This window comes from Ascaphus truei, chromosome 9 (assembly GCF_040206685.1).
Source record: "Ascaphus truei isolate aAscTru1 chromosome 9, aAscTru1.hap1, whole genome shotgun sequence".
Lineage (NCBI taxonomy): Eukaryota > Metazoa > Chordata > Amphibia > Anura > Ascaphidae > Ascaphus > Ascaphus truei.
In genome coordinates, this window is record NC_134491.1 from 4,788,533 (window position 1) to 4,812,467 (window position 23,935).

At 42.5% G+C, this 23,935-nt stretch overlaps 1 long non-coding RNA gene across 1 annotated transcript in view; it reads right to left on the reverse strand.

Annotated features, from left to right (window-relative positions):
• Positions 1 to 2,014: 2,014 nt before the first annotated feature.
• LOC142502237 (uncharacterized) overlaps positions 2,015 to 23,935 on the reverse strand; it is a 144,150-nt gene continuing 122,229 nt past the window's right edge. Inside the window, exon 4 of the long non-coding RNA XR_012803687.1 lies at positions 2,015 to 2,358. This is a non-coding gene — a long non-coding RNA (uncharacterized LOC142502237). The remainder of the gene's footprint in view (positions 2,359 to 23,935) is intronic.

Below are 23,935 nucleotides of genomic sequence, written 5' to 3' on the forward strand. Positions count from 1 at the left end.
GTAATTGAAATGTCTTCTTTTTGCAGCATTTTCTCAGCTAACTCCTTTGTGATTCTGAATACATTGTCGAAACAGGTCAGTTGTAGAAATGCATCAATTTGCTTCTGCACAATGATGGTGGTAAATGAAGCAATATTTTCTAATGGGTCCCCTCTTAGCTCCATGAAGCAGATGCTGCAAAATTTGTCCCCCACCCCTTATTTCAGACAAATTTCTCTCTTACTCGTTAGGGTTATTAGAGCAAAACAGGGTCGTCTTTCCTTCCTGGTCAATAAATAAGGATAGGGGTATCTTCATTCAACCAGGCAATGACCTTAAAAATGTCAAATAAACCCAAGATCAGAAACAAATAATTTCTTACAGAGGAAGATCCCATGAAAGTCTACGGGGACAAATAATTGTTTTGTAGAGGGGCATCCCATTAAAGTCTGTGGGGAGAAATAATGTTCTATAGAGGAGGATCCACATATGAAGAACAGTAGCACTCCAAACACTTTCATTTAATGAAATAAAGCTGATACCGCTTGTCACCTGTTTGAACTGCTACTCCTCTTCTTATGTGGGTACTTTGGCATTTTTCCTATGCAGTTTAGCATCCGCAAGCATTCTTACTGCTTTGAGTGCAAATACATTGTCACTAACTATAGAGGAGGATCCCATAAGTCTATGGAGTTGTGTGAAACTTTCAGAGGGAGTTTCACTAAATAAAGGCATTCCCCACACACAGTTTTGGCCTATCAATATATACTATGGATTAAGCATGATGTTTGTTATCAGAGATTTATCAACTTCTATTAATCATGTTCACAACATTGTCTTTGGCTAAACAGCTTTACTACAGTATGAAGCCGTTTTTTTTGGCCAATAAATTATTACAGAAGGGAGACAAAGACATGTCACACACAGCACCATCCGCCACCAGTTACAGAACTGTGCATTCAGACCCACCAGCAGTTGGAAATCCTAGGTTTGTCTCTGTCCATCAGCATGGAAAGGGTTAAGACTAACTATTTTATAGAATGTAGTGACTATGGTCGCTGCACGATTTCAGCATTTGTCATCATGTAAACTTAACACCTAGAGAGAGCTTTGTCAGTTACAAAGGAGGGGAAATGAAGCAAGAGTAATCCTCATCTTCTTTTCCTTGTTTTATGCTCCGTTGGTGAGACACCATTTACAAGCTGAGAATAATTACTTGCAAAGCAACGCACCACCTTCCAAACCAAAATCATTTTCTGCTCCCATCTTTCTTTATTTTCTTATTTGTTTGATGGTGCACACACCATTTTCCTGTAGTTCTTAGGCTGTTCAGATCTTCTTGAACTTCTCTGTTCTTGGAAAATACATGACTCTTTTTCTAATGCAAGGTAAGTGCTCTCTCTTGAAGCTGAATACCCAAAGTGCTTCCAGGACAGGCTTGCAGGAAGACACAACAGGGAGCTAGTTGGTAAACAAATGCTGCACAAGTCAGGTGGAGAATACAGTGTTGGGAACAGTAACAGTGCTTCACGCTTACAAACATGAGTAAAATCACATGTACAGTACATGTTCCCCAAATTCCTCTGATGTAATGGGAGCTGTATCCTAGTGGTGTTGGTGCTACACTTGAAGGGAAACAACCAAATTCGAATTCCAGTGCCGGCTTCTTAAAAACTTGGAGAAATTCCTTGGATCACACTAAAATTGTAAGCTCTCAATGTCCGCTAAAAATGCAAAATAAAGCACTGCTATAAAAAAAAAATGATTTTATATGCAGCATCCCCTTTTTTCACGTTGTAATATTTTCTAATGTTATGATGTTTGAAAAAAACTTTCTATAAGGTATACTGTATGGGTCCAAACTGAATAACTAGCTCTTAATAGAGATGTAAAGAAAAATATTTCAACGGTCAAGCTACTGTATAAACTTCCACAGCAAATCAGAAGACTAAATCGAAAAGCTGCATTTCCATTTTTGGTATATTTCTTCTTTAATTAGGGTGACATAAACAGCATGAATATTTTTCTAGGCAGATTATTAAATTAAAAAGATAAATCGATAAACACCATCATACATCATAAAAAGTCAATAGAAATGATGATATTAAAAATATTCTTAAAGGGAGAAATTGTGAAAGTTCTCAAAGTCTTCAGGACACAATGCAGAAAAGAAACTCTGCACCCGTTGAGTGACGAAACGCGTCAGGGAGCGTCATCACGTCAGACGCAGGGACATTGACGTCATCACCGCGCGCTGGGACTGACTGACCCGCGCGATTGCTGCAGAGGCTTCCAAACTCGGAGCTGCTTTAGAGGACTCCAAAACAGGCAGAGAAGAGATCATCTACCCTGGACTCTGATCGGGACATCATCCTGGGACTGCAAAGACCAAGACACTGCAGTTTATGACCGGATGGTGGTGATTATATATCACAATATGCTTGTTATTATTGTACCTTTGTAAGTGCAATTCTTATCCCCCCTTTTCCCCTCCCCCTCATTAAATTGTACTATTTTACGCTATGGGCGTGCGCTCTCTCTTCCCCTTTTTCTTCTAGATTCCCTGTGGATTTGGTTTGTCCACTTTGAGAGCAGCCGGAGACCCTCTACACCAGAACTTACCATCTATTGGACTATTCTGAGGACTGGTTTTTACACTCTTTTTCCTATTTTGGACACATATATTCGCAGTATAATTGTTTATTATTTATATGGTTTACAGGTTTTATTGCTATGTTTGGTTTATTTCATATTTTTTATATTTTATTAATATTTACATTTTTATTTTTATGTTAGTTATCTCATATAATTAGCATTAACCCCTTATACATTGTTGAACTTATCCAGCTAGTTCCATTGTTTATTAACCAACCATCAGCAGACGCGCAGCTTTGTTCTCCCTTTTTTCCCCCCATATATATATATATATATATATATATATATATATATACAGCTCAACCCCCTTATAACGCTGTGGGTCCAAAGAATCACATCGCGCTATAAGCGGATCGCGTTAGAAATAATGTACAATTGTATGCGTTGTACAATAAAGTATTTAAGATACCAATAATTGTGTTGTAAAGTATTCATAAATACAAAAATTGGGAGCCACGCTGGAATCGCGTTATAAGCGGATTCGCGTTGTAACGGATCGTGTTATAACAGGGTTGAGCTGTATATATATATATATATATATATATATATATAAAAATTGAGGTACTGTATGAAAAAAGAAACCTGTGTTCTGAATAAAGGTTACTAAGCAATCCTTTGAAATCATCCGTGTCCACTTTATGCCTACTGTATAAAAACACCTAGTGTTGATTATTTACCACCCCAGTCCGATCACACCTGCTGATGACTGCTTTGCAATGACTTAAAGGTGCCTCCCGCAGGGTAATGAAAAGGTGCGCCTCTGATATGCCATAATTACAGATGGTCACTAAAATATGTAATGATAGGGGGCAATCTCACTACATTACATGTAGGGAACTTTAAGGAATACAGAAGCGCACACCTTGTAATTTCAGGATAGCCAAGCAGATACTTTGACACAGCATGGGGCCATTTGCAGCTTATAATCACTTGATGCAGCAATATAGGCAGGTGCCTTTATAATGTAATATATAAACAAAAACTTTGCCATGCAAAATAACATAACAACATATATACTGAAACATTTCCCGGCCTGGGAACATATTCTTATGAAATCTGAGAACAGCTGACATTCAGGAATCCAAAAGGCATGTAAACTGGATTTAGATATGAAGCAAAAAGCACACTGTCAACAGTGACACTTCACTCTTTTCACACTTGTAAAAGCTGCAGTTCAAACACACAATATCCTACATGTTTTAAAAAAAAAATCAGTTCTGTACTATGAGAAAATATTTGTAGCATTTAAAAAAAATGTAAGACATTTTTAATGTAACAAGCATTTTTGTTCATATAGCAACCATTTACAAAGTCACATCCACTTCCCTTTCTGAAACAGCATCACCTTTTTTGAGCCTTGCCCTCTCTAGCACTGAACCAATTGAATCTAGTGCCGGCCTGGTAACATGACCTTCCTCACAGAACTTTGCCTGTCAGTGCAGTGCAGCAGAAGGTACCCAGGATGCATTAAGTGAACCCGGAGCCAAATCTTCAGCGATCGATTGCAGGAGAACGGATTCATCAGCAACTTAGCTAATCACTTGTGAGTGTGTAGAATGTATGGATGCACATATTGAATGTTTTTTTTTTTAAATTACAGCTTGAACTTCAGCTTTAACACACATGAAATGCCCCACTGACCTCAGTGGGATCACCCTCTTTACAGTCACAAATCACCTTTAAGATAAGGACACATTTATCATGTAAAGAATACAAAAAATACACACCTAAAAAGAACAATTCAATACAAAGTGATTTATGTACTTGTATCTAGTGCTTTTTCTGGGACGATTATTGCACCAGTTTTGCAGCTGGTAGAACGTACATTCTGATTTTCATGTCACACACAGAATATGATGCGTGTTTTCTCTAAACTCAATATTCAAAAGGACAATTTGTAGCAGAATTCTGACTTTATGCAACTTAAACCAAGTGCTGGATTTGACATCCATTGAAGATACGAAAATATCTTGTAAGACTAGATAAATCTCCCAGAAATCTATCTCACAATGGAGGCAGGAATGAAACCCATAACCCTGGTACACACATTAACCACTACACCACATCATCTCCAAGGGCTATCAAAGATAGACAGTGATATTACACATAGAGAACAAAAGGACAGAGAAAGAGCATCATTGTGCAGTGAGGTGCAGGTGAAAAACTGCAGGACCACTATGTACAGTATTCCATATTCTTTGAATCAAATGAATGCACAGTTAACAATGTATTTAAATACGTGAATAGAAGTTACTCCCCCATTAACTGTGTGTTACCCAACTCCTCACTATATTGAATTGAGCGACATGAAGGAAGGGACATTTATATCTCCCATCTAATGAAGCCCACACCCCAGCTTCCGTAATACTGTACATCTCCTGTTTTAACTGACATTTCATTTCTCATGTATCTCCTTGTGTATACTGTAAACTTTCCGTAACTTTCTCATCTGAGGCTTAATTCACAGAATCACTGCTCTCCTCTTCTCTTCTGTCAGTGTTTCTGACACTTTTCAAAGTGATATTTTGCTGGTAATTGCACACCTCCGCTTCATATTATCTTTTCCCTCTCCCCCTCTCAGCTTCCCTGACAAAGGCTAGAGATGCTGTCACTCAGACTCGCCCTGATGCACATCCAGAGGCAGCCAGGGGGCCAGGTTCAGTCCTGTCACATGCTGCGGGCACCATATTAATATCATTGGAGATGCCAACCCTAAGACTTTGATGAGCATGTACTGTATGATTATAAGCAGTGGTAGAAGTGGGTGAAAATAAATAGTGGCACAGTTCTAAAACAAATGTATTAAATTACAATTTTTAACACTGGTGCAAAACTTTGGACTTTATTTTAGAAAAGTGGATACAATATTTACAATATGGAAATAGTGTCTTTGTATTTCTGAAATAAATACATTTTTCTTTAGAAAGTGGAACCGGTAGGTGTAAATAAAATAGCAGATGTACTATGGGTTTTGAAATTAAGAAGCAGCTGTACGCTAGAGCTCTTGTACTATGACGTTTCAAGCACTGAATACTAATTTACTTCTGCCTGTAAGAAAAGGCCCCCCTCCCTTCTATTTGAGTTTTGTACTGGTGTCCTCATACCTCTTTGTGTCTGCTCATGTTTGTTAGAATTATCAGAATGAATTGTGATAAAAACCTGTGTGTAAAGGTGTCTCTCCATCCCACCCCGCCTCCCCTCACATTTTATGGTGGCAGGATTCTCTGTGGGTTGCCAGATTCTGGTGATAGCACACTTTGCTGCCCTTTACAATGAATGTGAAACTTTGGTTAATATGGCCACTGCTGTGATTACCTGCCAGAGGGCCACTGACAATAGAGCCAATACACAACGTAAGTACCAAGCACTCCAATGTTATCCAGTTACCTCACTGCTTTATCTGCAAAGAAGCAACCATTTTAACATCCCAACGCTACACATGCTTTGCCGTGCACTGCAGCAACGAAGAGCTCACTACTGAGATTTTTTTTTCTCATTGATAAAGCTTTTTGGTCCAGCTGGCAGCCGATTTTGATAAATGACCCCCATAGCTAAGAAAAACCAAGCACAAACCACAACTTCTGTTATAATGCTAGGTTGGGGAGACCTATACAAATGGAGCACAATGTTGCAGTTCTCACTAGCACTAAATGAGTTAAAAAAGAGCCCCAAAGACACAGAGTGGAACTTAATTGCTTCAAGTTTAATGAACTTCATTTCAGGATCCAGACCAAAATGAAAGATGACCAAAATGGGAAGAAATGTAAAAAAAATAATCCAGCTTCCTAAAGCAGCTCATTCTTTTTTTCTTAATGACTAATCCCCTAGCCCGTTTTTCCTTAATGGCACAATAAGTAGTCTAGTTTAGGTTCCCCATTTCTTGCCATTAGTCCTCATGAGATTAACTGCTCTAATTGGACTTAAGCTTCTATAAAGAGCTAGTTAAAAAAAAAAAAAAAAAGACATTTCTTAAAATTCTTTTGGCCTTCCAGCCAGCTCCTACCGTCCAAGCTGAAACTGCCCTCATTGTCTTTGTGGGCGCATTAATTAGGCGGTAGACTAATTGTACCAAATGCTTTGCTGCCCTTTAGAAAGGCGATTTAAATGTGAAAACGTTCTAATAAAAATTATATATATAAAAAAAGGCGATTTCAAATGAAAAGTGAGGGATTTATACAAAAGCATACTGGTCTAGAGATTTCCCAGAATGCAGAATTCTTTCCAATTTATTGTCCCCTATTGTTTATACGTTTAGTACGCTGTGAAAGCCACAGCAATTATTCCTCAGTATACCACGCACACTGGCACTATTGTCAGTATGATCTCCCAAATACAAAAATAACTGGTTCCTAGACTATTTTTTGGGGCCCTGAACTGAGCCATTAAACAAAAGAAAGCTTGTATGCTTCACTTCGGGACATAAGTAATCTTAACTCTTTGCTGCCGGGGGTCTTGCAAAGCATTACTGGTAGAAATGATACGTTTGTGGCCCCTTGGGCAGTGATATGCTACAGACGTGTTACCGATGTGCTACAGACGTGTTACAGAATGCTGGCACTCATTTCTTTTTTCACTCTGTTTTCTTCTTTCTGTACACAAGTGCTGGGAATTTGGGGTCGGCAGTTACAATGATATATGTTTGTACGCTGGTTATCTTTCTTTACTCATCCCTTTGCAGAGATATTGGAAATGTCTTTGTTTTTTATAGCAAAATAGAAGAGGAAAAAAATTCTAATTGACAGCTTAATTGTACAGTTCAATTTAAGAACTTATAGCAGGACAGTGAGTTAGACCCCGAGCTCCATTTATTCAGAGAGACTAACACAGTGCAGGACTTGCATGAAAAGCCTTAATAATAAGAGACGCATTTCCTCAGGTGATGGAAAGAAATTAGAAAGTCCTTCTTCAATGAATGAGTGGTGGATGCACGGAGCAGCCTCCGAGCAGAAATAGTGAGGGCAACATAATAAAGGAATTCCATTTTGTGGGGAATAGACATAGATGATCTATATGGGCATAGTACAGAGCAAAATAAATCTGAACAATAGGATCTATGACTGATTAGGTGGTCTGAATGGCCTTTAGTGTATGTATTTCTATACTGTAGGGTGTCTGTAATGCATTTCATTGCACAGGGTGATGTTACAGGTCAGAATCATTTCATATGTGGTAAGTGGACTTTATTCTCTTCTTGATTTTCATAGGAGCCTCATTACACCCCTCCTACTCCTCATTGTGTGGATTAATTGAGTGTCAGGATGTGTCACTTTAATGGATATCTACTGTCCCCTGGAACAAGAATCGTGACAGTTATTATCATTTATCTTAGACTGTAATGGATACAAGTATTAATGAAGTTTCATGCCAAAAAAGAACATACATTTAATTAGCACTTATTAAGGAGCCACTAGGAGCTCTCTTGGGCCAGTTTTTCAACATTTGGCTGAGTGCTGACATTTTAATTATGTAGCATGGTAGAATTAGATCTTGCATTGTTCTCGGAATGAGTGGCTCTTAGACTAGGCATTCGAAGGGGCACAGAAACTTCAACCTTAAAGGTGCATTCTCTCTCTTTCATGCCAAAACATATCATTTAAAACAAATACACAAATCCCTACTCTTTTCAATAGTTATTGCATCAATGAAACCACTCAGGAGAACAAGGAAACAATACAAAATAATTTTGTCTGGGTTACATTTAATCAGAAGCACCCTTTAGCATCACTGGTCCAGATGCTGCATGCTTATATAAATTAATGATAACGTTTGAGGGGTGAAGTGAAGATGTGTAACATTTGGAATGAGAAAAGTGAAATGACTGCTTGTGCTTGTAAGAGCCATTCCATCACATGGAAAAAGCAAAACGTTCTGTACAACGTAAGCACTTAATATGTTATATTATGCAGGAGTCTGAGTCCAGGTGATGCAAACAAAGCTTGACACATTTTGAAAATAACTCAAAGAACAGTAACAATTAGCAGATCGTCTCATCCGGATGTGCATTTTAGGCTCACATACCACAAGCACATTATGACCCTGTCACTATTATGTTACAATTTAACATAGCTACCAAAGACCCTGCATTACCAGTACAGCCAAGGTTTTCTGTAGAAAAGGAAATGTTTAGTTAATGTTAAGTGCAGGCAGCACAATAAGCTTGTTAAATTCCAAAAAAAAAAGTATCACATATTACATTTTTACAGCAGTCTCCAACATATATTTTGGCTCGTGTAATAACAGAGTCCCTGTGGACATTTCCAGAGATTTGTTAAACGTACCACTACTGGGAGCGCACTCGTGAAGACACAGCGCATGCACGTCTGCTGAGACAGCTCCGTGCATACTGTTGCTTTAAATTTGCTAAAGCCGCCAATCAGCACCTCGTATTTGCCTAAAAACAGCAGCAGCAGCAGCAGCATGCGGGGGAAGCACTCGGCATGCCTGCCAAGAAGGATAGGAAGATTTCTGCTCCAGATTTATCCAGATTCGGCCACAAACAGCCAGCGATGTCGGAGATGAAGGAATAGAGCGGCGAGGCACGCAGGCGGGAGTGCACATCATCAGCATCAGAGCGGGAGGAAGAGAGAGACACAGCAATAACGAAGATAGACCTAAAGGGTATGTTTAAAGAGATGCTGGATGTATTTCAGCCAGCTTTAGACAAAGCAGTGCTGGAGTTTTTAAGTCAGAAATCTCTTCACTTGCTAAAAAGACCACAGATCTGGAAAACACAATGGATGCCACCTTACAAAATCAAGAAAATACAGACAATGAGGTCCTGCGGCTCAACAAGGAGGTAAGGACCATGAGAAACAGCATGGATGACCTGGAGAATAAGGAGCAAAGGCAGAACCTGCAAATTTGTCACATCCCAGACAGTAACCGCGGAGGCACTGCAGCCTTATCTTAAAAGACTGTTTCTTTCAATTGACCCCCAACTACAAGATTGTGAACTGTTGATGGACAGAGCTCACCGAGTGTTGGCTTCGAGATTTGATGACCCTAAGCGTAGCAGAGACGTAGTGCTGAGGCTCCATCAATACGCGTCTAAAGAAAGGATAATAAAAGGATGTAGAAACAGAAGCTCCATTGACGTCGAAAATTCCTCCATCCAGGTCTGTCTTGAATGACCATTAAAAGAAGAGGACTATGACCAGTGACAGTGATGCTCCAGAAAAAAGGGATACGTTAATGATGGTCCTTTCCATTTCACCTAATAGGTAACAATGGAGGGAAACAAGCCTCACCCCGCTACCCAGGGGAAATAGAACCCTTTCTCTCCGCGCTGGGTCTGGATTCCAAAAGCAGCAGAGATGGATTCTGGACGAAAGGCCAGAGGAAAAGAGATCATCTGATGGGGCGGCAGACAAAAAAAGGAAAAGACCAGGACCAGCCGAGTACGTGAGAGGACCCAGGGGAGATTTTTTACTGGTCAATGACCCTTGGAGAGAATCATCCGCGTCTATGGCAGAATCTTTGACCGGAGAGTCTACGCAATATGACTGTCAGAGCAGCTCATGTTGAGAGTGTTGCTTCATTCTTTTTCTTGTTTTTCTCTCTGTCCCCTATTTAAATTTCAGGTGTAGACCCGCTCTTTCCTTGAGGTCACCTACCCATTGACTGGGTGATGAAAAAAAACCCAGAGTAAGGGAGAAGCGCCATTGAAGCTTTGAAAGAGCAAAGGCCTGCATGGAGCATGGAAAAGATCAGACTGAGGGGCTGGGCGAGGGGTGAGTGAGCCTAGACCCAAAGGGTTTGAAGAGATGGGACTGATGTGGGTTAAACACCACTCCGAGACTCAGGAAATAGCCACAGAGGACCTAACGCCTTATTAAGAGGCAAGACTAGATCCTGCTCCAACGATTAGTTTTAGAATGTTTGTTGGGAAAAGATAAAGTTATATGGTTGTTTTCCCCCCAAGTTAGTTCCTTTACCCCACCTTTAAATATATGTGAATGGGATAAATGAGATGGAGGAAGAGGGGATGGAAGAGACAAATCCCAGAGAGGCATTCTTACAAAGATTGATATGTTTATATGTTTCAAAGTTCGAAAAGTTCGTTAAATGTTAGTTACTGGCATTTCAAGTGGGTCATACCAGAGATGGTGATGAGGTAGTGACGGGGTGTATGGCAGAGGAGGGAGACCAGCATGCCCGATGTTAGGGCGACCCCAGCAGGGCCATATGCACGTCAGGCAAAGCCAAGTAGGGACTGGCCACAAAACTGGGATGAGTGGCTGGGTACACTCATCTTACCCTACAACCCTATTTTTGTTTTCCCCTTACTCTCCAAACATGGGAGAGCTCCCCTTCCCAATTTTTACCCACTTTCTATCCACAACCATCAAAACCTAAAAATCACAACATTCACAAGAGAAATAGATACAAAAACTGGAATGACTAGCCAAATTCCATTAAAGGTAATGTCCCTAAATGTTAAGAGCCTGAATGCAAATAGCATGCGTAGGTTGGCCCTAAAAGAATTTAAGAAACTGAAAGCAGATATTGTTTTTTCTGCAAAAGACAAATTTTGACACACAGGACCCTCCAAACATCTTTAGGGGGACATATCCTGCAGCATTTAATTCATAATTCACTAGCAAAAAAAAGAGGGGCATCGATCCTAATAAAACATGGCATACCATTCTAGGCATTGGAGATTAAGAGACCAGTAAGGGAGATTCCTTGTGGTGCATGGCCTCATTTCAGGACTACACATCACACTAATGAATGTTTATGCCCCAAATGAGGGACAAGTATTTTTTTAAAGGCAACATTGGAGTCTGTGGGAGACAGCCGAGAACATTCAATGATTCTAGGAGGTGATTTTAATATGGTCCTGGATCCAGATGTAAACAAAACCACACATCCAGGGCAACCACACTCTGCAATTATATATAATACAGCAAAGAAATTTAGAGCTCTAATTAAAGAATTTGGCCTGTTGGACGCTGGCGCCACTCACATAAAGGACAAAGATGATTACTCTTTTTACTCACCCCCACACAATTCGTTTTCAAGAATGGATAATATATTTGTGACCCCCAATATCCTGGAAGTTTTGGTTCATTCAGATATAGGGCCTAATATATGGTCGGATCATGCTCCAGTTGCAATTATGTTTGACCCCCCATCTTCTAAGACAATCATTCCATTGGAGGATGAATGACTCGATACTAAACTACCCGATATTAGCTCACAAATTGGAGAATCACTAAAAACTATTTTCAGATCAATAATGGGTCAGTAGAGTCAACAGCAACCTTATGGGAGGCACATAAGGCCACGATTAGAGGACAGCTCATATCAATATCATACAGAAAAAGAAGGAAATTGGAAAAACAAAAAAGCTTAACAGATAAAATTATAACACTAGAAAGTAAGCATAAAGAAAATCCATCGAGGAAAATGTATAAGATTTTGAGTCAGGCGAGGGGGGACTCAGGGGGTTGCAGCTGGAGGATGTAGAGAAGGCCCTTAAATGTACTAAACAGACATACTATGATAAGGGGAGAAAAGCAGAATGTATTCTGGCAAACAAACTTAGGGAGATCAAACATCGGTCTCAGCTATTAAGACAAAAGGGGGAGAGATGAAATATAACCCTTCAAAGATAACAGAGGAATTTGCTACATTTTACACAAAGCTTAACGATCTGGATGAATCCACCCCGCCAACTAAAATCCCTGACGACTCAGATTGAGGAATATTTGAAGAAATGTAACCTCCCAAAATTGTCAGAGGTGGACCATAAGACTTTAAATGCGAAAATAACTCAGTTAGAACTAGGGGAGGCGATGAATCATTAAAGCCATCAAAGGCACCAGGTCCGGACGAATTTTCAAATTTATATAGTAAAAATGTTATAGGAATTATCGGGCCCTGCCTGCTGGAACTATTCAATGGATTTCTTAGCAGTAAACAAATCCCCCAACAAATGACAAAGGCCAATATAGTAGTGATCTTCACATAGGTGAAAGACCCTATGTACTGTGGCAGTTATAGGCCAATTTCGATTTTAAACATAGATCTGAAAATGTATAGTAAAATCCTAGCCAACAGATTGAATCCAATACTTCCCAGACTAATCCAGTATGATCAGGTGGGGTTTGTGAGTGAACGGCCGACTTCGGACAATATAAGAAAAATTATTAACATTATTGACCATGTAAACAAGGTTAAACCTAAAGCTATGGAATTGAGCCTGGATTCTTGAGAGTGTTTCTACAGGGGGTCCAGGCTCTCTATCAGACTATAACAGCCACATTGAAACTACCAGGCTGGGATAGGAACTAATTAACAATCAAGAATGGGACCAGACAGGGGTGCCCCCTTTCAACCCTACTACGCACTAACAATTGAACCTTTGTCGGCTACTATTAGAGGCTCCCTCAACATACAAGGGGTTAAAATAAAAGATGAGTCACAAAGTGTCACTATTTGCAGACATTATCCTTATTATAACTAACCCACTGACATCTCTCGGGAATTTGCAGTCTACACTTAGAAAATGTGGTGATTTATCTGGTTAACAAAGTAAATTTTACATACTTGAAAACGAGAGGTAACTCTCAATGTATTACTTCCTGGTAAAATATTTTATAAATAAATAAATAAATAATAAATAAATATGGGGAAGTCGGAAGCCTTAAATTTAACACTTTCTGACAAGGAGGTTGAGAGCCTTACATTACATTTTAACTATAAATGGAAAAAGACTAATTTGAAATATCTAGGGATACATCTTACCATAGACTATCATTTATTATACAAATATAACTACCCACAACTATTCTCTAAATTCAGAAAGACCTACAGTACAAGTCTCGAAATGCCACTATATCACTATATTTCGTGGGTTGGGTGTATAACAGCAGTCAAAATGAATATCCATCCTAGACTTTAGTATTATTTTCAGACACTACCGATATCTGTCCAGCATCAAAGTATAAAAGAAATCCAAAACCGGATTATGCAATTTATTTGGAAAAACAAACAACCTAGAATAGCCAGGTCAATCATGCTGGAGACTAGGGAGGGAGGCGGTCTGGTGGTCCCAAATATTCTAAAATGTTATATTGCTTTGCATATGAAGCAAATGATTTATTGGCACTCCCTGAGGGGGACATATGCCTGGATTGACCTGGAGAGTGCAGTCCAAAAAATGATAGGGCTACCCTCTCTGCTATGGCCGAGTACTGGACCCAGCCTGAGCCAGCGGTGATCGGGTTTACTCTGAAAATCTGGCAGCTGGCTAAAAGGAAATATAAGGTGGTGTCGGAGCCATCCAGACTCACCTCTTTGTTTGATAACCCAGGTTTCCTCCCATATGCAAGAACTGGGATATGATAGCTGCAGGCATAGGGGGATTATAGAGGTGGGAGATCTGTTGGTTAAGGATAAACTAATGTTGTTTGAGGAACTGAAGGAAGAGTACAATCTACCACAATCCGAGATATTTAAATATATGCAGGTCCGACACTTTGTAAGGCAGGGCTTCCAAGGAAAATAATTCCCCTGATCCACACTATTCGAAGATGTATGCAAAACAAGAAAATACCAAAAAGGGCTAATATCATCCATGTACCTAGATTAAATCCCAATAAAAAATACCCCTGCCCATCAATATATGAAACCGTGGGCTCTGGTCTTCCAGACAGAAATAACTTGAGAAGACTGGAAGGATATTTGGGAGAATACGGGTAAACCTTCTATTTGTACAGAAACAAAAGAAAGCATATATAAAATTATGTTAAGATGGTATTACACCCCCAAGAGGCTAAAGCAGAAGTTAGCAAAGGCATCAGATAGGTGCTGGAGGGGTTGCGGTTAGATAGGAGATCTGGACATAGCTGGTGGAAATGCAGACCTACTGGAGGAAACTATTTCTTAGGAATCGGCGTCCTCCGCGCTCCCCACACAGAGCACTCTCTCCCCTCAGGGAAGTCCCTGAACACACGAAACAATCCTGTCTTACCGGCCTCCACGGCTCCCCGCCCCTGCAGCCGTCGCGGGATCACTCCCCTCGGCGATTCCTCTGCTCAGCGCCGGGCGCGCCCACGCCCTCCCGCGCGCACACCTGCACCATCCACTGGCTCGGTCCACGCGCGTACACGCGTTACGGCGCGCGCTCATTCTGCACACTCTTCTTCCCGTCCCCCGGACCTCAGGCTCCGCCCCCGCACACCACACGAGCATACTCAGGTTACCAACAAGACTCACCTGGCCTGTTATGCCTGCACCAATCTGCAGTGTCTCCCTGTAGCTCTTCCTGTCCCGCCTCCGTACCTAATTGGACCTTCCTGCTTTATCTAGCTCCTCTCTGCTCTCAGTCTTTGCTCGACATAGTCTCTGTATGGAAGTACTTCTGGATTCTCTCAGTGTTTCACAGGTTCTGACGCGGCTAGTACGACTACCCCCTCTGGCTCTCGATCTCGGCACTCCTTGGACAACGCTCACTGTGGTATCCCCTTGAACACGGCTTGGACTACGACCTATCTCCGCTCTCCACTCCCTGACATCGGCAAGGCATTCTTCACTCTATCTCTACAACCGGTACCGGCAAGTATTGTCTACCTTACTACACCTGGCCTGGCAACACTTTATACCACACTCCGGACACGCTCCCTTTGCTGTGGGTGCGTGTATTACCACTTCCCCCTTCAGCTCAGGGGACGGGTCTGGTCTGCGGGCAGCACCGGCGTAACATTATGTCGAGCGCACAAGACGCAGACCAGACCGAACTTCAACAGTTTCTCCCCAATCTGCTTCAGCAAAACCAGGCCATGGCGGATCAAATTGTGGCACTTACACGCCAGGTCGCAGTACTTTCAGACCGAGTACTGACCGCAACCTCGCCAGATGTAAGCCCCCACTCCGCAAGCGCAGTTAGCAGCTCCAATGTAAGGATTCCTCCCCCCAAGCCTTATGCAGGTGAACCGCAAGAATGTAGGGGTTTCCTAAACCAGTGTGAGGTGCAGTTTGAAATGGCCCCCCATCTCTACAATACTGGTCGCAAGAAAGTAGCCTACATTTATAACCTCCTCACTGGCAGCGCCCTAGCTTGGGCTTCCCCGGTTTGGGAGCGACGTTCTGATCTTACCCAAGATTACCCGGCATTTAAAGCAGAGTTCCAACAAGTATTTGATTCCCCCGCTCGTCGGGAGATGGCATCTGTATCTCTTCTCCAGATCACTCAGGGACGGCGAATGGTGACACAGTATGCTGTGGAATTCCAGACGCTAGCAGCCAAGACTAACTGGGGACAAGAGGCTCTCGTCTCCGTATTCTAGCAAGGCCTGGCAGATCCCATCAAGGATGAACTCTCTCGCCAATCCAGGCCGGATTAATTGGAGGTCCTCATTGATTTGGCCGTCCGAGTGGATCAACGTATCCAGGTACGCTGCTCAGAGCGTCAGCGCACTCGCTTCCATAACTTTCAAGTTCCGTTCTCCAGTACTCCCAGCAGCACTCCTGCTCCCCCAAGTGCTACCACACCTCTTCGTCCTGCACTGGAGTTGCCAGAGCCAATGCAATTGGGGGTACAACGCATCCGCACACCGATACGGCAGTTCCGCCACGCCGGGGGATTGTGTTTCTACTGCGGATCCATTGAGCATCTGGTTCGGGAGTGTCCACTGTGTCCGGGAAACGGGAACACCCAGTGAGTACAGAGGGGCTCTCTCTGGGTGTAATGTCTCCACGTCCCCTTCATAAAGGTGAACTCCCTAAGAAACTTACATTTCCAGTCTCCCTTTCAGGCGATAAGTTCCAGACTTCTACCGCCGCTTTCATTGACTCAGGAGCTGGAGGAAACTTCGTGGACCTTGAATTCGCCAGGTTAAACCGCATACCTCTCGTGAGGAAGAAGGTTCCCATCGCACTTGTCGGTATTGATGGACGTCCTCTTACCCCGGCCCACATCTCCTTAGAGACGGCCCCCTTGCTTCTGTCCTCACATCTGCACAAGGAGATCTTAGTTCTCAATGCCATTCACGCTCCTGGGATACCCATCACCCTTGGTCTTCCTTGGCTACAGCTTAACAATCCTCTCATTGACTGGACTTCCTCCACTCCCATTTCCTGGAGGCCGAGGTCAGGCGAGACTCATCAACTGCTGGCCAATACCTCTGTTCCCGAAGTTATTCTACCTTCTGTTTATCACCAATTCCGGGATGTTTTCAATAAGGTACAGTCAGACCTTTTGCCGCCACACAGGACTTATGATTGTCCGATCGATCTGGTTCCAGGTTACTCCCTACCCAAGTCCAAGACCTACCCCTTGTCGTTACCAGAATCTCACGCTATGGATGAATATATCCAGGAGAATCTCAAGAAAGGCTTTATTCGTCACTCCAATTCCCCAGCAGGGGCTGGGTTTTTCTTCGTCAAGAAAAAGGACGGGTCGTTGAGGCCTTGCATCGATTACAGGGGTTTGAACCACATAACTATCAAAAATCGTTACCCCCTTCCCCTTATTACCAAACTGTTCGATAAATTACAGGGGGCCAAGATTTTTTCTAAGTTGGATCTACGTGGTGCCTATAACCTGGTGCGCATCAGGAAGGGGGATGAATGGAAAACGGCCTTCAACACGCGTAGTGGACACTACGAGTATCTTCTAATGCCTTTCGGCTTATGTAATGCTCCCGCTGTCTTCCAGGATTTCATCAACGACGTCTTTCGTAAGGTACTCAATATTTTTGTTATAGTATACTTGGATGATATCCTGATTTTTTCCAAAGATCTCCAGGACCATATACGCCACACCTCCTACGTCCTTTCCCGTCTCCGTGAACACCATTTGTACGCCAAACTGGAGAAGTGCACCTTTCATCAGACCTCTACTCCGTTCCTGGGGTACATCATTTCCGATGAGGGGTTTATGATGGACTCCGGTAAACTTCAAGCAGTCACTGAATGGCCAAGACCCAATTCTCTCAAGGCCATACAACGTTTTTTAATGTTCGCTAATTACTATCGTAAGTTTATACAGAGTTTTTCTACCATTGTGGCAGCCCTCACTGCGCTCACCAAAAAAAGAGCTGATACTTCTGCTTGGTCATCCGAGGCCATCTCCGCCTTCGAAACACTCAAGGAAGCTTTTATATCCGCACCTATTCTCCGTCATCCCAACATTGAACTTCCCTTCGTCCTGGAGGTCGACGCTTCTGATTGCGGCGCTGGAGCCGTTCTTTCTCAGAGACCCACGCCTCAAGATAAGTTACATCCCTGTGCATATTTTTCCAAGAAATTCTCATCCGCCGAGCGGAACTCGGAACCTAATAATCCTAGCCAAACCCATGGAAAAAGTGAACCACTGCATACTTAAATTAATTGAACATATATGAACGGCAGCTATGTGCACTGTGGCAGCGGCGTGAAAAAAAACCTGGGAGGTTGGACCGAGCGGAGGGATTTAAGAGATGGGAGGTCACCCAGAGGGGTAGGAAGGGAGATACAAGGGAAAGGCCCCATGAAGAGAGTAGGGTTCCTAAGAGTGAAATATTTTAGTGTTTCTTCCGAAGTATAAAATGTTGTACGGAAAACATTTGAACTCAGAATGATAAAACTCTTGGACACCAAAACAAGAGGACTTAATGCGGAAATGGGGTTTCTCACACACTATCACAATTGTTTGTAATTATCCTGCCTGCCTCTCTCCCAATGTCACGTGACCGCTCCTCCGCTTCCCCGAGCACCAAATATCAGTTTGGCACTCGGGGAAGAGTTTCTCCTCCTCAGCGCGCATCAGCGCGCATCAGCAGGGAGAAACTATAGCCGCGCTGATAGCAGATGCAGGGGCGTTCTGCATCTGTTCAGCGCGGCTCAGCACGCCTCAGCACGCCTCAGTGCTCTATGGCCCGGGCCTTAGGTGTACAAACGCTTCAGACAGATGAGGTCAGGGCTGCTTTCAGGAGGATGAACCACATCTGATGGATTTACCCAAGAAAAAAGAAGAAAAGAAAGTGCAAATTCCATAGCGTAAAAAAGTATAACATTTAATGGAAGGGGGGAAGGGAGGGAAACAAGTTCAATCACAAGGATAGATTTAAAAACCACATATGTGAAATATATCACCGCCAGCAGTGTTTCCGATCAGAAGTCCCAGTCCTAGTTTTTCACAGCATGAATGTTGACAATAAACAGCTGTGCATGCGAAACAAAAAGTTCCAGGTAGAGGAAACTGAGAGTCCGTCGGCAAATAGGTTTCCAGAAAACGCGGCCTTCAAGATGCTCCGAGCAGGATTCGGCCTCGTCGAGCTCTGCATGATGACGTAATGCCGTCGTCCTTGCACGTTTCATCACAAGATGGCAACTTCTTTAGAGATTATGGAAGGATCTAAAACAGTGTTTAAATGTCCAAATGTTGCCTGGCAACAAATTGCCAAACAAAATGGCATAGATTGACCCTTTATGTACTGGATTTTATCATGAATAGTGTTACATGTGTTCCAGGTTTAGAGTACTGTAATATCAATTTTTTTGCTAAGAATGACAGTAGATATAATTAATTACAAAATCCACATATACAGCAATGAAATATGTGAAACATTTTGAAAATACAAACACGTGTATATATTAAAACTTGATATATTTAGACAATCATACACTACACATATATTCAAATATTATATATTTAAAAATGCACAGGAAAGATGGACTGACAAATCAGTGTTTCCTTGCAATTTTAACCATATTGTAGAATATATATTAAAAAAAATAAAAAAAAATATATATATATATATATATACACAGCGCAACCCCGTTATAGCACGATCCGCTATAACGCGGGTCCGCTTATAACGCGGTTTGAGCGTGGATCCCGAATTTTAAAAAAAACATTTTTTTTTTGCACACACACTGCACACACACAGCACACTACATACATTCACAGTACACTGCATACACTCACAAGCACACACAGCACACTGCATACTCACAGAACAGACTCACAGCACACTGCATACACTCACAGCACACTGCACACAGCACACTCACAGCATACTCACAGCACACTGCATACACTCACAGCACACTGCACACACTCACAGCACACTGCACACACAGTCAAATACACACACACAGACACACTGTCTCTTTAAGGGAGCTTTCTCTCGCAAGACGGAAGCAGAAGCAGGAAGCAGAGACAGGGAGAAGAGCTGCCAGATGCCGGGTAAGTGCTGCGTGCTGTTGCCGCTGCCCCACCGGGTCTGGGAACATTGGGAGAGTTCTCAGCTTTCCCCCTCCAGCGGACGCGGTACCACCACAAAAAAAAAATGCTATGTCACTTGACCCTGCTGCATCATTTGACGCAGCGTTGCCATGGCGATGCATCTCCAGAAGCCATCTGAACCACGGTAAGTGAAGTTTACAGAAGCCTTGGCAGCTTCCCCTGCATTTATTTTAAGTGCCTTCAGTAAGATGTTACAAAACAATACATATGCAATCCAACCTAAGCTTCGTTTATAGTGCAGGTGCACGCAAGACGGAGCGCATTGAGTCGCGCTCGCCTGTCGCTCGAGCGATTCCTGCACTCTGATGGGAAGACGATGGGGAGGTGTGGCTGTGAGGTCACCAGGCTGCACAGCTGATGTGACACGGCCGTCGCGCAAAAAAAATTATTTGACGGCTCATAATTCTGCAGCTTGGTTGCTCTTCCTCGCTCGCGTAGTCGCGCGCATTATGGCCGGCCCAATAAAGCTACTGTATTTTGGCAAGCCAAGAGCTGAACACTTACAGCTACTAAGTGAGGAGACACCAATCTCACAAGTACAGTAAGTAACCTGGTGGTTCACAGTCAGGGGATCTCCCATCATGATCCCAATAAGATCACTCATATAATTGTTAAGGTCTGTTCCAGAAGCATGTGTATGGCTGTGGCACTAGCTCAACACAGATATCTAAAACCAGCCCTGTTTCCTGACTCTGTTGTGTAGTATGTGAATGGACTCATACGCATACATGTAACTGCTGGCATAGGCAGGTGCCATGTTTGACCCCATGGCCGTACCTGATGTCTGGAGGTAGAATTCTGACTAAAATTTTAAATTGTTTTTATGAAAAATTATATGGATCAGAAGTAGAAAAAGTCCACTGGATAGTGCTCATTTCCAGTAATGAAATCTTGAATAGCTTGCATGCCTTCATCATGCGGAAAACATGTATAAAGGCTGCATACATCCATTGTGACGAACCAGGCACCCTGGGGAACAGGACCAAAGTCATGGAGCTTATTAATAATAGCAGTAGTGTCCTGTAGATAACTAGGTAGTTGTGAGATGCTGGGTTGTAGAAAATTATCAACAAACTGTGAAATGGGTTGACACAGAGAGCCCCGGCAGAGATAATGGGTCTGTCAGGAGGGTTCTGTAATCGTTGGTGTGTTGTCAGTAAGGTATATTGAATTGGCCTAAGTGGAGGATCCTGGGTAAAAAAACAGTGTATGTGTGTTCCTCTAGCCATTTATTAGAAAACCCAAGTTGCAAAACCGCGTCTATTTCACCCCTGAATTGAATGGTGGGATCCCTCATAAGGCGTTTATACGACTTAACGTCACTGAGTTGGGCCAAAATGTAAGCTTTATACTGTAGTCTATGTAGTTACATAGTTACATTGTAGATGAGGTTGAAAAAAGGACATATATCGATCAAGTTCAACCTATGCTAAATTTAGACAACAGAAACGTCATCCAATATTTATACTTACAGTATATTGATCCAGAGGAAGGCCAACTAAAAACCCCAGTGAAATATCATCTAATGATATTTCATAAGGGGAAAAATAAATTCCTTCATGACTCCAAATATTGGTAAGCAGATTACTCCCTGGATCAACATCCTTCCCATGTTTACTTATTTGGTATATCCCTGTATAGCTGGTCCTCGCTTATCAGACGGAATGCATCCCGCAAACTGCCGGACCGTCAGATGGCGGGTCCCATGTTAATCGGTGGCAGTGCCTGTGGATAAGCGGGTCCAGCGTACAGCATTATGCGGCGTCGGATAAGGCATCCGTAGGAAACCGGAACATCGGTAAGCGAGGACCGCCTGTATAGCTTTCCTTTCTAAAAAGATGTCCAACCTTTTTTTGAAGATATCTATTGTATCTGCCATCACAGTCTCCATGGGTAATAAAATCCATTTTAACTGCCCTTACTGTAAAGAACCCTTTCCTTAGTTGCTGGTAAAATTCCCTTTCCTTCAACCTTAAGGGATGACCCTGTGTTGTTTTTTACTGCCCTTGGGATGAATAGTTCTTTTAAAAGCTCCTTGTATTGTCACGGAATATATTTGAATATAGTTCTCATATCCCCTCTTAGAGGCCCCTTTTCTAATGTAAACAAATCTAGTTTAGCTACAGTAGCCTCTCCTCATACATCAGATTATCCATCCCCTTAATTAATTTGGTGGCTCTTCTTTACACTTTCTCTAGTTCCATAATGTATTTTCTATGGAGAGGTGCCCAAAATTGTACTCCATATTCAAGGTGTGGTCTTCTTAATATAGTTGGCGTAGGTTCTCTTGGACGCAATATGATGTTCCAGAAGATATGTGGAAACAAGAAAAACAAAGATCATATAGTATAGTATGTCTGAGAAAAAACATAGCTTGCTGATACTCCTATAGAGATTCAACTCACACTTTGGTTGTCTTGAGTTTTACTAATGCTTTATAAAGGAACATAATTATGATTACTGCCCTTCCCATTCATTGCCCGTTTAATGCAAGATAAGATCTTGTTTTCCTTTGCCGCTACTGCATGACTTTGGGCACTATTGGGAAGCCTACTGTCTTCAAGCACTCCTACTGCTGCGGCCGAGTTTATTCGAGCATTTGCCCGTTCTCGGCCGCAGCAGTAACCTGGCGCGCGCCGGAGGGTGCCGGGCGCGCGCCAAAGCCTCGGAGGAGAGGCCCGCCGATCGGGGCTTCCCCCTCTCCTCACCGGGTCCGCCGGGTCCCCCGGAACGTCCCGCCGCCGTCCTCACATCCGCGCGACACTAGGGCTCCCCGAGCACGCGTACAGGCGGCACAGGCACCCGATGACGCGTGACCGCGCATCACCGCGCATCACCGCACGCTGAGGGAGTGCGGCTCGCAAGCCGGGACATATCCCGGCTTGCGGAATGAGCCGTACTCGAATAAAGTGTGCCACCTGTGTAAATTCACCTCCATCAAGGATTCTCCTAATTTATCCCCATTTAATTTGTAGGTTGCCTGTTTATTCTTGTTTCCCAAATGCATAACCTTACATTTATCTGTATAAAACCTCATCTACCATTTACCTTCCCATCCAGTCTATCCAAGTTCTTCTGGAGAGAAATTACATCCTGCTCTGATTCTACTACCTTACACAATTTAGTGTCATCAGCAAAGATGTAAACTTTGCTCTCTATGCCAACCTCATGGTCATTAATAAACAAGTTAAAAAGCAGGGGTCACAGTACCGATCCTTGAGGTACACAACTCACAACTTTAGCCCAAACTGAAAACGTTACTTTTATTACAACTCTCTGTTGTCTATCCTTCAACCAGTTTTCAATCCAGGTGCAAATATTTTTTACTGAGTCCAGTTTTATTTTGTACACTAACCTTGTGTGGAACTTTATCAAAAACCTTTGCAAAATCTGAGTAGACCACATCAACTGAATTATCCTGGTCTAAATTCCTGCTTACCTCCTCAAAGAAACTTATAAGGTCAGTTTGGCACGACCAATCCTTTATAAATCCATGCTGACTATTACTAATAATTTTGTTTTCCATTAGGTAACCCTTAATATTATCCAGTACTAAAACTTCAAGTAGCTTCCCCATTATTGATGTCAGGCTTACAGGTCTATAATTCCTCGTTTGTAATCTTCTGTAGCTACCTTTTAAATATAGGCACCACATATGCTTTACGCCAATCTTGTGGTACCGAGCCTGTGGATATGGAGTCCTTGAATAATAAATGTAATGGTTTGACCATTACTGAACTTGGGAACTCCTTAAGAACTCATTGATGTGTCCCATCGGGGCCAGGTGCCTTATTTACTTTGATTTTATAAAGCCGTCTATAAACTTCTTCTTCAGTTAACCAATTGCTCGTTAAAATAGAGCAGTGTTTCCCAACTCCAGTCCTCAGGGAACCCCAACAGGTCAGGTCTTAAGGATATCCCTGCTGCAGCAAAGGTGGGTCAGTCAGCGGCTCAGTCATTTTGACTGAGCCACCTGTGCTGGAGCAGGGATATCCTTAAGACCTGACCTGTTGGGGTTCCTTGAGGACTGGAGTTGGGAAACACTGATATAGAGTTGTGTCTTCC